Source organism: Bidens hawaiensis, unplaced genomic scaffold (assembly GCF_021521415.1).
Source record: "Bidens hawaiensis isolate Kalapana, Puna unplaced genomic scaffold, B.hawaiensis_p1.1 tig00056090_1, whole genome shotgun sequence".
Taxonomy (NCBI): Eukaryota; Viridiplantae; Streptophyta; class Magnoliopsida; order Asterales; family Asteraceae; genus Bidens; species Bidens hawaiensis.
This window is the reverse complement of record NW_027506358.1, coordinates 5,126-19,768: the sequence shown is the minus strand read 5'-3', so window position 1 is coordinate 19,768 and position 14,643 is coordinate 5,126. Positions and strand designations below refer to the sequence as shown.

At 35.5% G+C, this 14,643-nt stretch overlaps 1 pseudogene; it reads left to right on the top strand.

The window, feature by feature from the left end:
* The first annotated feature begins 1,485 nt into the window (after positions 1-1,485).
* LOC143617638 (F-box/LRR-repeat protein 12-like) lies at positions 1,486-2,895 on the top strand (annotated as a pseudogene).
* Positions 2,896-14,643: the final 11,748 nt, after the last annotated feature.

Sequence of the window (14,643 nt, the reverse complement as noted above, 5' to 3'; positions counted from 1 at the left end):
TATAAAACATACATGGAGACGGGTATATATGGGTTAAATGACGCAACGCTTCAACACATTTAGATAATTACAGAATGAATCGCATACTTCTAAATTCTAATAATCAACCTAAACATTAACTTAAAGGAATGATCGGGTTAGCTCAACAGAAACGCGTGACACCTGTAATTGTCTCACTAGGAGGCGTATTTTGGTTCCGTAGCAAAGCTGAAGAACGGAGGTAAGGAAAATAAAATCGATTCTTTATTATGAGAAAATAAATATGTTATGTTATTTAGATTAATTTTATGCTATCATAACTTTTATGATTTGACTTCAGTTTTTGTAAGATTCCATAGGGCTTTAGCATATTAAAGATAAAACATACATGATCAGAGTTTATTCGATATGCTATTTATAATTTATATATAATGACGGGAAAGATAGTACTCCGTAGCATGTTATGTTTATGTGATGGATTTCTATTGTTGCTTGTCATATATAGCAGGATTGATTTCTATTATCAGAGATTATTCCATATTTGAATGTGAGTTTTATAGCTACTTATTATTATCTAATGCATCATCTTCTTTGTTGTAACAGATCATGCGGATACTTTTCAGTTTAGCATCTTCAGGTTTTAGCTTCTGCATTTTGTCCTGAATGTCAAGTGTCGTGTTCTGTACACATATGTTGATTCACATCCTCTTCAATTGCTGAAACCAATATATCTTGCATAGTTCATCTTAAAGAAGCAGTATCGATATAGATTCAAACCAAGATACGAACAACTTACCAGCTAAATATAGAAATGGGTGTAGGTTCTCGAGGTAGAAAAAAACGCTCATGTCTTACAAACCTCCCTGATGACCCTTTGTATATGATCTTCAAAAAACTAGACTCTAATCATGATCGGGAATCTTTTGGTTAGCTTGTCATATATAGCAGGGTTGATTTTTATAATCAGAGAAAATTTTATATTTCAATGTGAATTTTATAGCTAATTATTATCTAATGCATCCTCTTGTTTGTTGTAACAGATCACGCAGATACATTTGATCAGTTAAGCATCTTCAGATTTTCTGCATTAGGTTCTGAATGTCATAAATCCATCCAAAAGGGTTTTCACTTGGTTAGTTATTTATAGCTTGTCATATATAGCAGGGTTGATTTTTATAATCAGAGAAAATTTTATATTTCAATGTGAATTTTATAGCTAATTATTATCTAATGCATCCTCTTGTTTGTTGTAACAGATCACGCAGATACATTTGATCAGTTAAGCATCTTCAGATTTTCTGCATTAGGTTCTGAATGTCATAAATCCATCCAAAAGGGTTTTCACTTGGTTAGTTATTTAATTCCGTCCATCTAAAGGCTAAGAGGTATCTTTTTCTGAAGCTTATCCGGGACATTCTTTTGCTCAAGTGTCATGTTCTGTACACATATGTCGATATAGATTCAAACCAAGATACGGACGACCGACAACTTACCAACTATAAAAAAATGGGTGTAGGTTCTCAATCTAGCAAAAAACGCTCATGTTTCACAAACCTCCCTGATGAACTTGAATATCAGATCTTTGAAAAAGTAGACTCTAATCTTGATCGAGAATCTTTTGGTCTAACTTGTCATCGTTTTCTTGATATTCAAAATTCAAGTCTTAAACACTTGGAACTTAGATTCTTACCAAGGTTAGGAAACTTCTATAGTGAAATCGATTCCCTTACAGCTGATACATTGCTTAACCGTTTTAGGCAATTAGAGTCATTGTACATGTCCGGGTGCGACAATGTCAATGATTCAGGTTTAGTTCTTTTGCAAAAGTATGGTGCTAAATTGCATTCTTTGAGTCTTAATAGTTGTCCTAAAATCACCAATGTAGGATTTTCTTCCATTGCCTCTGGCTGTCTATCTTTGTCGTTAATCTATATTTCATTTAGTTCTATTGACGACAGTGGGTTAGAAATCTTAACCAAGTCCTGCAACTCTTTGAAAGAAGTTAGTCTTGTTTGGTGTGACAAAATAACTGACCATGGAATTCAATCTCTCAACGCAATTGCCGTCAACTTAGAGCACTCAGAATAACAGGATGCACAAAAATTCTTGGTGAAGGCTTTAAAGGGTGTTCTTCCACCTTGGCTTTTTTAGAGGCCAATGATTGTTTGTTGTATGCGGGTTTAAGTGAAGTTGTAAGTGGAGGGGGGCTCGAATATTTAAATCTTTTTTGTAGGTGGCCACTTAGCATCAGGGGACGTGCTCTCGCGTCCATCAGTTCAGGAGGTGCTGCAAATCTTAAAATCCTTAATATCTGGGGGTGCAGTTTTGTTAGGAATGATGATATCATACACATCTCAAAAGGATGCCCGTTGCTTCAAGACTGGAACTTAGAATGTTGTGTAAAGATATCACTCGCTGGTTGGGAGTCAATTGGATTGAACTGTCAAAGTTTGGAGAGAATCCATGTGAATAGATGTTTACGGCTTTGCGACAGAGGATTACTAGCTCTCGGCAGCGGTTGCAAATGCCTCTCTGTGATATACCTGGGAGACTGCCCGCTAATCACTCCTGATGGGATCCAACTTTTTAATATACAACGTGCGAATGTGGAGATTAGGATGATGCGTTGTAGGGAGAGGTCTCTCCCCAGTTCGGCATTTAAAATAACCCCGCCATACAGCTGGGATGTATAGGAAGATCAAGTGTTGAGGAAGGGGGCCGAAGAAATTACAAGACAAACGTCTTTATGTTACTTTATATGTAGACTTTGTTTGTGTTACTTCTTTGAGAAAAATGAGCTCCAAAGTTGATTACTGTGAGCAAGTAATAGGTTGCGAATGTTTTGTTGTGTTATATTGCATGTTTTCTTCATTTGTCTTGCGGTTGAATTAGTTACTTATTATGTTTGATAAATGCATGTAGTATTTTTTATCAGATTCAGATATGCGACAAACACAATTGAAATCAAATTAATTTACGAGATAAACATAACGGAAATAAAAAAGTTTTAACTATGGCTAATCACCAACTAATTAGCTAACCTTATAACAACAACAACAATCTGATAACTGAATTCAAAATTTGTAATGTCTTCGATATCCCCTCTTGATTAAAAGTTTCTTTACATATAATCCCCCCCCCCCCCTTCTCCTTTTTGATCCAGAATAAAGTGAGCCTTAAGTAAGAACATAGCAGCATCAACAACCCATTTTGCTGTCAATCATCATTAACATCATTGGGAACACGTCAATAAAAGTTAACAGTAAATGATCACCACCAGCTTGGGATACACATTAACCTCCTGACTCGGACCTGGCCGTTGTTAGTAATCATAATGTTATTTTATAAAAGAAAATTTGATATTTATAATTAATTAAAAAGCATGACCTATGCATTCATGGAAAACTATGTCTTTTGATGCAGCTGTAAAACGATAACGAAGATTGTCGAAGCACGAAATGAATCTAACCTGATCCATGACGATGTTTCCACGGATTTTCGAGATGAACGAACCACGTCTTGATCTTCTTTTCCAAGGTTGCGGCTGTGACCTGCAACGGTGAGACCTGCGATGGCTTTTTTGGGGGTGTGGAGGTGACTGCTAAGATATCCTAAGGATTTCTTGTTCACAGACACAAAAAGTGGTGGTGGCTCTTATTGAGCATGACCCTCTAACAAGGAGGTGGAGACCTCCTTATATAGAGAGCCTCATGGCCACCATCATGATACCCTAATGGGCCTAGTCTAGTTAGGGTTACCTCCACAAAACCCCCTCAGCCCAATAGCATTGTATTAGTCCGTGTAATAAAATAAGCCAAACATAATAGATTTAGGGTCGTAGAACCGGGTTTTAGTACCATACCCCTACAAAGATCAAATCACGTTGATTCTGTGAATGCCCGTGATGAACTTCCCAAAACTCCCAAAGTAATTTATAGTCCAAAGTAATACTCCTCTTAGATTGAAATATTCTTTCTTATAAGCATCAAATGTCTTAACACCTGTTTCCACAAGAGTTTTAGATCTTCTATCAATGGTTTCAAGTAGACATCAATATTGTTACCACGTTGGTATGGCCCTGATATCAATAGAGTCAACATCATGAGTTTTCTTGACATGCACAAATAAGAGGAAAAATTATATGTTATTAGGATAATAGGCCAACAACTATGCTTGTAACTTAATGACTTATGAGGATTAATACCATCGGCAGAAAAAGCTAATCTAATATTCCGATCTTCTTTTCCAAATTTTTTCCACGTGTTGTCAACAAGCTTCCAATCGGGGGAATCACGAGGATGAGTTAGCTTACCGTTATTGACTCGGCCTCGTGCATGCCAAGTTAAATCATGTGCGATTTCTGGTGACGAAAACATTCTTCTAAATCTAGAGATGGGAGGAAAATACCACAAAACTTTTGAAGGAACGTTTTTGGTATTTTTCTTCCAACGGGAGGCGCCACAAGTTGGACATTGAGAAGCGTCCTTATGTTCTTTCCAGAATAGAATACAATAGTTTTCGCATGCATGAATCTTTTCATATTGTAGACCTACTCCTTTTAGTAACTTCTTGGCCTCATATATCGAGCTAGGGATCGTACTATCTAATGGTAAGACATCTTTTAAGGCACCCAACAATGCATCAAAACTAGCATCAGACGACCCTTCAAATGTTGGAATTTCAATAATCCACTAAGTGCATTATACTTTGACCCTACATAAAGTGGCTTATCACATTCTTTAAGGAGTGATTTCAAAGACTCGGGTTCGTTGTCAACATAGGCGAAGGCATCATCTAGCATTTCCTTTGTATAGTGATAATCACTTGTATGGTTATCATCAAAGGAGGGAGGCCTAGAGTTATTAGAAAGCTTTTCTCCATGAGAAGACCAAACCTTATAATTTTCGTTGAAACCATGGGCAAATAAATGATAACGGACATCAACAATAGAGTGGTGACACAAATTGATACAATTTTTACAAGGACATGGTATAACATTTGAGTTTGGATTATTGCTTTGTGCAAACTCTAAAAAGGCCTCCATACCTTCGTCATATGCATTTGATAGTCTATCAAATGAAATCCATGATTTATCGATGCCCATGTGTTTCTACTTGACACCATGACAAAAAAAAAATCAAACTTTTAACCTAAATGTAAAATGTATACACAATACAACACCAGGTAGGAAATCATAAACAAATCATATGTTTCTACAAGCAAGCATAAACACTCAATAGTATAACACTATACCCAACTATCCTTACTTAACTATTAGAACCTTTACATTTTACACGCTAGGCACTTAATATTCGTTTTATTAAGCATAATATTATTGATTGTACGATTATCAATCAATAACAAGACAAGCAAATAACTAATTAACAACACATATTACCGGAAAATATATTACCAGACTGTAGTATGTACATCATATATGAAGTTTTCAAATAACTGATTTCAGCAAAACATTCAAATAACTGATGAAACCCTAACTGATTTCAGCAAAACAACTAGTTAACTAATTAACTGATTTAGCAAAACAAGCATTCAAATAACTGATGAAACCCTAACTGATTAACTGATTTCAGCAAAAATAACTAATTAACTGATGAAACCCTAACCGATTAACAACATTAATCGTAACCCTAACAATATTTGAAGGCACATACCTCACTGTAGATCAACTCTAAACCCTAGCTTGTGTTGCGATGTCTTGGAGGAGAAACACCCTAGCGCCGGCGGTGGTGGTGGAGGACCGACGTCTTAGCTAGGCGGTGGTGGTGGAGGACGGTCGGCTTAGGTGTCGGCTGTGGTGGTCGTCAATTTTGGGGGAGAAGGGAGGAGGGCAGAGTGTTTATTTTGAGAAGGGAGAAGGCTCGTTAATATTTGAGAAATAATAGGCGTGTATTAGTTATTTTATTTGAGATTGCAAGATGATACTCAAATATGACATGCAAGGGTTATTTTTTGAAATTTTGACACTGATTTAATGACTTACAAAAATAAAAGTCATAACTCCTCTAATTTTTTTAAAAATATGAGTTTTTTTTAATGGCAGACACATTTGTAAGTCATAAATTGATGCATGTCATTGTGAGCAAGTCATTGAAGGCCTTTTTTCTAATAGTGTATGTCTTTTATCTAATTAACACTTATTTAGGAATTAGAAAATATCTTGTTAACAAAACAGTTTATAAATTGCATAATGAATAGTTAAGTAACTTCACTTATTTTACTCTCTAAAATGCTCCACATACTATTCTTGATTCCTGGGTTTAAAAGTAAAAATCTCCAATCTTAATTAGTAATTACAAACCCTCATTCACGAGGGGTCTGAGAAGCAGCTTTCCGGGGTCGATTGATGTCTCAAAAAGGTATCAAAATCGAAGCAGGTGCGTCTTCCACTGTCGATGTGTCCATGTTTCATTAATATATGATCAATTTCAGTACTGGCACTTTTAAATTAATCGGTCGAGAATGTTTAATTTCATCTGGATGGATTGGTAGCTTGATATGTAACGAGTTGCTGTTAGAAACAAGATTTCAGTGTGGGTATATACTCTCTGGATCTCAATTTAGGATTAGACACCCGACATATATAGACATTAATTTTATCTTACAGTAATATATATAAACAACAAGGAATATGCAGGAACTGTAGGCCTGGATCGATAGCTGGTATTTAAGTACGATATCAAGATTCTGATCGAACAGGAAATTTTATAATTGTAATCACACAATTTGATGGATACAATCATGCCACATATATGCATACATGGAGAAGGTTACGTATTAAACAATGCAAATTTAATTAACCCAAATTTTACTTAAGGAATGATCTGAATTAACCCAAAGATCAACCCTTAATGTTGATATCATTTAGTAGATTCTTGATAGCCAAGAGCCTTTTCTTCTGTAGTTCAAACGTCTTGCTTAATTGTTAATCGGGATACTTCTTCTTCCATTTGTGATTAGATCCTTTTAAGACATCATATATATTTGTTATGAATCTAGTGAACCAATTGGACGGCCCAATCCATGAAGCCTAACAAGTGAACAAGCCCATGGGATTGATGAAAGAATCCTCGTCGGATATAATGCTAAAGAGAAGGAAAGTAGACGTTCATCGAAAATATTAGAAGTTGGTGGTCTGTCTTCTTTTTCTTAGAATCTGTTTTCTCATCTCCGTCTATGTTATTTATCGTTTCTATTTCTCGTTATAATCATTCTATTGAATCAATCGAATTATACGAGTTATTCCTCACTTGTGAGAGATCCGTCGGGAAAAGTCTTCCTAAATTTATACCATCCGTTTTTTTATATGGGACTACAGGTTGAACCAAAACAAAATACTTTTTTTCATACCTGGAAAGGCCTAGTGGTAGAAAGGCTTGGGTTCTTCAGTGGAGACCCAAGTTTGATCCTTACTTGTGTAACTTTGGTTGGATATCGGCAATGAAAGATCTGACTTGAGGACAAGTCGATTGTACGGGCGGGATGTATTGATACATACCCAGCTCAATATGGGTGGGTCAAAAGGCTAAATCAAATGGCTCAATGCAGTTAATGAGGAATAAGGGTAGTCGGAAGATGAAGAGCTAAGGTTTAAAAAAAAATGCAACGGTTATTAGGCAATTAAGTTTATACATATGTGCTTGTTTTGGTTTATAGGATGAGCATGTTTTATATATTAAAAATTTTGGGGTTTGTTAACCTTGTATTTGGAGAATTGCCATCACGAATCGGCTAACCGGAGACTAGCCCATCTCGAATCAGGTCAACTATACTTGTTCTTGTTTATTCTAATCAATCAAATTTCGGGGTTCTATCACACTAGGCAAGCAAGATGCTCAACCAGATATAGTAGATTATAAATTTACGCTTTGTTCCATTTTTATTGCAAAACCTCTTATCGGGCTGTTCCAATCTGCACAACTCGTTTCCGTTGCTCATTCTAAGGAGGACAAAAATGACGCACAAACTGTTAGGGGGGTTAATAAGCCTAGAACTGCTACTGTGATGCTTGACTTTTGTGTAGGGGATAAGCGCCTTTATTGGAAAGGTGGAACAACTGCTCTAATTTCTTCACTTGCTATAGCAGTTAGCAACCACCAAGATATGGCATATTCTGTTTAAAATGTGTCCAGTGTGACTAGATTGTTTTATTCCGGGTTTCTAACTGATTCAGTGGTACCAACAATCATAATGACACCGAATGACCAGTCGCTCTTGGATTAGCCCTGTCTATTCTGAAAGCACCTATATCATTGTTGTTTATAGAAAAAAAATAACACGTACCGAACGACTACCTTTTTTCTGTCACCACCAAAGCGTGATTGTGATCTTCGCAACAGATCCAATTTCATTTCACTACTCGTGTTATACCTTATATCAGTTTCTAAAGGAACAACTAGTTTGCTCATTTATATGACAGAAGTTGCTAGATCTAACTGAGAATTACCCAATTCTATTAATATGCATTACCTTATTTTTAGGAAAATTACTAGGAAGTGAATTGCCTTGTTATTTCACTTACTAAAGTCCATTATGATCAATCTAAAGTTATTACTAAAAAGAACAAGGTTCTTACACTGCTTTCTAATCAGCCTAATGCTAAAGAGAAGGAAAGCAGAGGTTCATGGAAAATATTAGAAATTGGTGGTCTATCTTCTCATCTCTCTTTCTTAGAATCTGTTGATAGAACCCAAAAACAAAAGCTTGATTTTATTTTAAATGTAAAGATAACGCCCGATTCGAGATGGGCTATTCTTTGGTTAGCTGATTCGAGATGTCAATTCTCCAAATACAAGGTTAATAAACCCAAATAAGTATATATTATATTTAGCCTAATTTACTTTAGTTTAAGTTAGCCTATTATATATTAAACAAAGTGTTCTAAGGAACTTTGTTCGGGCTAGCAGTTGCATGACTATATTAAAAGTGTCAGGATTGGTATATATGGATGGCACAAGCTATTCCTGGTGGCTTATATTCATATAAAGTGTTTCGATATATATACCAGCCCAAACAAAGTTCCTTGAAAGTGGCAGGATAGGTATGGATGGCACACGCTAATTTACTTTACTTTTAAGTTATCCTATTATATTGAAACCCATATAAATAACACAAATGGAGATAATGGAGACACTGCATATGTTCATTACAATCCGTAGTTACTTATTAATCTAATTATGGTTTTTTACACAGTAATAGAGTCATTGTTTTGGTTGGTCATTTTCATTCAGTAATTGGATCATAGACAACATGATCCTCATAGCAGCGTATTAAAGGAGGAATGAGGTTTTAGCCTGTTAAAATATGGAGACTAGTTTGAGATTCCAAATGTTGGAGAGCATAACCGGATAGAAAAATGAGTAATGGAGAATGGAAAGTAATGCATTTTTTATTTTAATTTTACGTAAGGGTATAATGGTAAAATTATAACTTTCTTTTATTTTCCTCCAACCAGGGAACACATAAACTGTTTGTTTTCCTTTTTATTTAATTAAACTCGGGAATACGAAATAATATCAATTCTATTTTTTTGTTAAACGAGCAACACTTGTGGGCTAAAGGGTGGTTTGGTTTGATCTCAAATGGGTGGTTTGGAGGAGATCATAACTAATGAGACTTAAAAGAAAATTAAGCCACACTTGGTGGCTAAGTTTCCTTAATGGATAAGTCTTTTTAGTAGATAATTTCTTTATTTCAATATGATATTGCTGGTAGCCTTCATGCGTAGGCGTTAATATGCCATGTCACCCTTTTTTTCCGCCAAACCATGCAATCAACTTTAATTCCGGCGCCATCAAAGCGCTACAAGGATAAGCGCTAATCTGTTCACGGCGCTTTTAATGGTATCAAGGGGTTCAGGCGGTGATCACTGTGAGGTGTGAGCCCATTCTATTAATATTACTTTTTTAATATACAAACTAAACAAATGGTTATACTAGAGGACAAGAATAGGAAGTTAATGTACAACTATGTATATCGAGACAAATGTTTTTTAATGTTTTATTGGATTTTAATAATCCCTATTAAATGGTATTGGCTGATAATAATCCCTATTCATTTTATCGTCACTGGCGGTCCCAAATTCAAAAAAGTTGGTTTCGAATGTCCCCGTTAAAATTGACTTAACGGCGTTATTCTTTTTTCTGAATTTCAAACCAATGTTTTAGGGCTTTTGATCGTTAGGAGTCGATTGGTGTAAAACTTAGTTCAAAACAGTGCTTCAAAATGACGAAAAAATACTTCAATTCGGGTGTTTGAACTTACAATTAACCAATTCAAGTCGTTTGGATCATTGTTTGGAGCTAAGTTTTATATCATTCGACTCACATCTTCCTTCCGATTAATAGCCCTAAAAAGTTAGTTTGAAATTCGGAAAAAAGTATAACGTCGTTAAGTCCTTTTTAACAGGGGACCATTGGGGGCCAACTTTTTTGAATTTGGGACCGCTAGTGGCGATAAAATGAATAGGTATTATTATTGGCCAATATCATTCAATAGAGATTATTAAAATCCAATTTTCCTTATTATTATTATTTTTCATTATTATATTTAGTTTTTTACTGTTATACTATTGTTACTTTCACTGTTTTTCCTAAGTAAATTCAGTTTATTTAGTTTAATATTTTTGTTTGCATTTTAATAAAAAAGAAAAACAAGAATAAAAATAAACAATAATTAGGAAATAATTGTCTGCCAGTTAAACCATCAAGGAGGGCTCAGCCCCAGACCCACTCCCTTTTAAGGGCCCATGGGTTCTTAAAAAGGTTTTGTATATATATGTTTGTATAATGGCCTATATGTTTTAAAACAAAGCCCAGTTCTGCATTATATTAACATTTATCAATACCAAATAACATAACAAGGGTTTTGAACGTATCAGCAGGCCGCAACAACCATCGGACTTCCAAATTCCGATAATATTTCGGCATGCGGCGACCATCGTGCTTTTAGCGATCGGCATTACAGGTTATTACCGTTAGTATTTACTAATATTTACCAACTTTATCCATGATGTAAATCTTTCAATGAACATGCCAAAACTCAAAATCATAGCAGATTATTAATTTAATTTCCTTTCCTTATTTAAATAGGTTATTAAGGTATTTGGTAAATGTTAATGTTTATAGTTTGTTAACTCTTAATCACTTACTTAATTCAATCATTTAATGTTAAATAATTTCATATTTGTTATTTTGTTGATGTTAGTTTTATTATTTGTTAAACTTGTTTTAGTTTATAGTTGAATGCTTGATAGTTAATTAGCTATGCTAATATTTTTATTTTAGATAGTATGCCTCCTAAGTCAAAACAATTATCCGGTAGTCAAAAATATAAAAAGTGAAAAATAGTGTCATATTTGTTATTTTGTTGACTTTAGCTTTATTATCTGTTAACTTTTTTCAGTTGATACTTGAATACTTGATAATTAATCGAAGGCTTTGCTTCAAAAATTCTAGAAGAGCATTACGATTCGTTTAGGTATGTTAGTTAGATCATTTTGCTAAAAAAAGGTTTTGTTTTGTTTTAAATGAAATGATCACATTTGTCTAAATTTTATAAGAGTTTTTAAGTTGTATTTTAGGGCTTTTGATTTTCTTGTCCCAGGCCTTGGTCATTTTTTGTATTCTCAGAGAACGGGCCTGTAAACCATAACACGCCAGTTAAGAAATTCACTAGTTAAAATTCACTGCATACGTGGCAGTGATGTGGCGCTGATGTGTCATTTTAACTAGCAAAACTTGTTAAACCATAACAAATAGCCTAAGGATTGGTGTAAGTTTCAAAGTCTTACAAGTTAAGTTTCCTTACTCCTTAAGTTTTTGTTTGCCTATATAAGGCTTGTAAGGTTTACTTGTAGAAATACCAAGTGTGTCATTAAGTATAAGTTTGTCTTATATCTCTCTTTTCTTGTTTTCAAATAATAAGTAATGCTCGTGTGTTTGAGCAAATATTATTCGATCGTGTATTGGGTCTTGGATTTGTTTACCGTTTCACTTGTTTAAAATGTAACAAGTGGTATCAGAGCCAACCCATGTTTTAAACATGGCCGATTTTCAAGTGGCCGGAGGAGTGGAGAAATTGAACAATCAAAACTACAACACGTGCTTAACCTGTATGGTCAGGATCTGTGGGAAGTTGTTCAAGGGTCAGACACCATCCAACTGAGAATTGACACCAATGAGGCGATCAACAAGTGGACAGTAAAAGTCGAAAAATCTATGTTCGTGTTGAAAACAACGATTGAGGAAGAGCTTTTGGATCACGTCCGGGACCTAGCAACGCCAAAAGAAGCATGGGATGCGTTGGAGACACTTTTTCCAAGAAAAATGACGCGAAGCTTCAGCTTATTGAAAACGAGCTTTTGTCAATCACTCAAAAAGATCTCACGATTACCCAATATTTTCACAAGGTTAAGACCTTGTGTCGTGAGATAGGGGAGCTTAATCTGGAAGTAAGAGTTGGAGATGCTAGAATGAAATGAATCTTAATACACGGTTTAAGAACCGAGTATTGAAGTTTCTAGCCACGGTTCGGGATGGCCGAGACAACCATCTTTGGTCGAGTTTGAGAATCTTCTTGCAAGCCAAGAAGACATGGCTAAACAGATCGGTGAAATCTTGATTTCAAACCCAAAGATCGAGACTGAAGCCTTGTATGCCGATCAGGGGAAGGAAAATTTTGACCAAGCAAGAATCAAGAAGGAAAGTGGAATGACCAATACAAGAATTCGGATAACTACAAATCTGTACAAAGCTCAAATCAGCGAGAACCGATGAACAACAAGAAGTCAGAAAAATCCGGTAAGCGATTTCTATATAAGTGTTAAAATTGTGGCAAATGCGGACACATTTCCAAAGATTGTCCGGGGAAGTCGGCTGATGAAGGGAATGCGACCATAGTTCGAGAAGAAGTGTCTTGGTATGGCGAAGCCTATTTTACAACTGAAGAATATGTAATGGCCTTAACCGCGAACACCGAAACCAAAGACAGTTATTTGGATGATTGGATTGTTGATTATGGGTGTTCGAACCACATGACTGGAGAATAGACGAAGCTAAGAAGCCCGGTCAAATATGAAGGTAATTGGGTGAGTAATAGCCGACAACTCGAGACTGAAAATCACTGTCACACCCTCAAAATCCGCTAACGGAGTTTTACCGTCAGAGGGTGTGAACTAACAGGATCGGAATCATTAGTTATAATCAAACACCATGTTTAAAGTTTTCAACCCAACAGGACATTAAGTCTTAAATAAAAATGCGGAAGCGTAAATTGTAAACCAAAAGGTTTGCGCCACACAGGACGACTTAAAACCCAAGTTATTAAGATAAAAATTAAAAGAAGTTTTCAAAGCGATGGTGTTTAGCGAATGCATGTTCCTATACCGCGCGTCCGCCTCGGCTACCTGAGAATAACATACTAAAAGTGTCAACACAGGGTTGGTGAGTTCACAGGTTTATATAAATAAAGTGTTTGCGTTTGCGTTTACGTTTTGCGTTTGCGTTTGCGTTACAAGATAGTGTTAAGTCAATTATATATCAATAGGTAGCTAACCTATCAAGCATGTATTACTAAGTGTTCGACACCGAAGCTGACTGTTTTATCAATTGCCTTGCCACCATGTCAACCACGACCATGGTAATGTGTTAGCCAAGATTACACCCACTCGACCTACAGTCGAGTTTAGAGTTGTGCGGGGTTTGTCAAACCCAGTAGTACTACTCAACAGTGACGCGCTATTATCCAAATATTAACCGGTTCGATGTTATGAAGGACTTTGGTTGGTTTGTTTGCCACTTAGCCTTACAAGTGATATATAAAAACTAAACAAAATCTACAGCGTTGGAGTATGTTATCTCCCCCAAATAAAAGCGTTTAAAAAGAGTAAAAAGGGGACGTGAAACTCACTGTTTGCAAAGATAACCAAAAAGATCCGAGAAAAGATGTGCGTCACAGAAAATCCTCACTAGTGTTCTAAAAACAAAAACGAGATTTTCTAAGTATTTAAACTACGAGTGAGTCCCTAGACTCGACACATACAACTTATGCATGAGATGCGTTTCGTGTTTCGTTTGTGAAATAAGTGCGACTCGACAAACACGTTGGTGATACATTACATGTGTGAACAACTACTTAAGTGTCAAGTATTAACATTGTACATTACTAGCAATTATCCCCCAAAAGGGCAATTTGGTCAAAACATAGCAAACATCGATCGGTTATGCACTTTTCATGACAATTTAAATAATACAGCAGCTAAATTATCCATGCAGATTTTCACTCGACAAGATTACTCAAAGTCAAATAAATCACCAAAAATCATCACAGAAGCACACGTGAGTTAGGTTTCTAAAACTCTTTTTATTATATTTTTATCATATATGGTTTTATCACAAAGGTCAAAACATCACAGCAAACACACAGCAATCATTATCATGCGCAACAGAATGTTATTTGTTATTCCCGTTAAATGACAAATCCAATTAATGCAAGACCAATTGGGTTAGGTTCCTAACCAATTTATTTTCTTCCAGAAGTGGAACCAACCCATTTGATCTTGTATTTTATGAGATATCTTAGTCACAAAAAAGCCTAACAGCAGGTCTCCTGAATCAGCCTTGCACAACAGTTTTGTAAAATAATAAA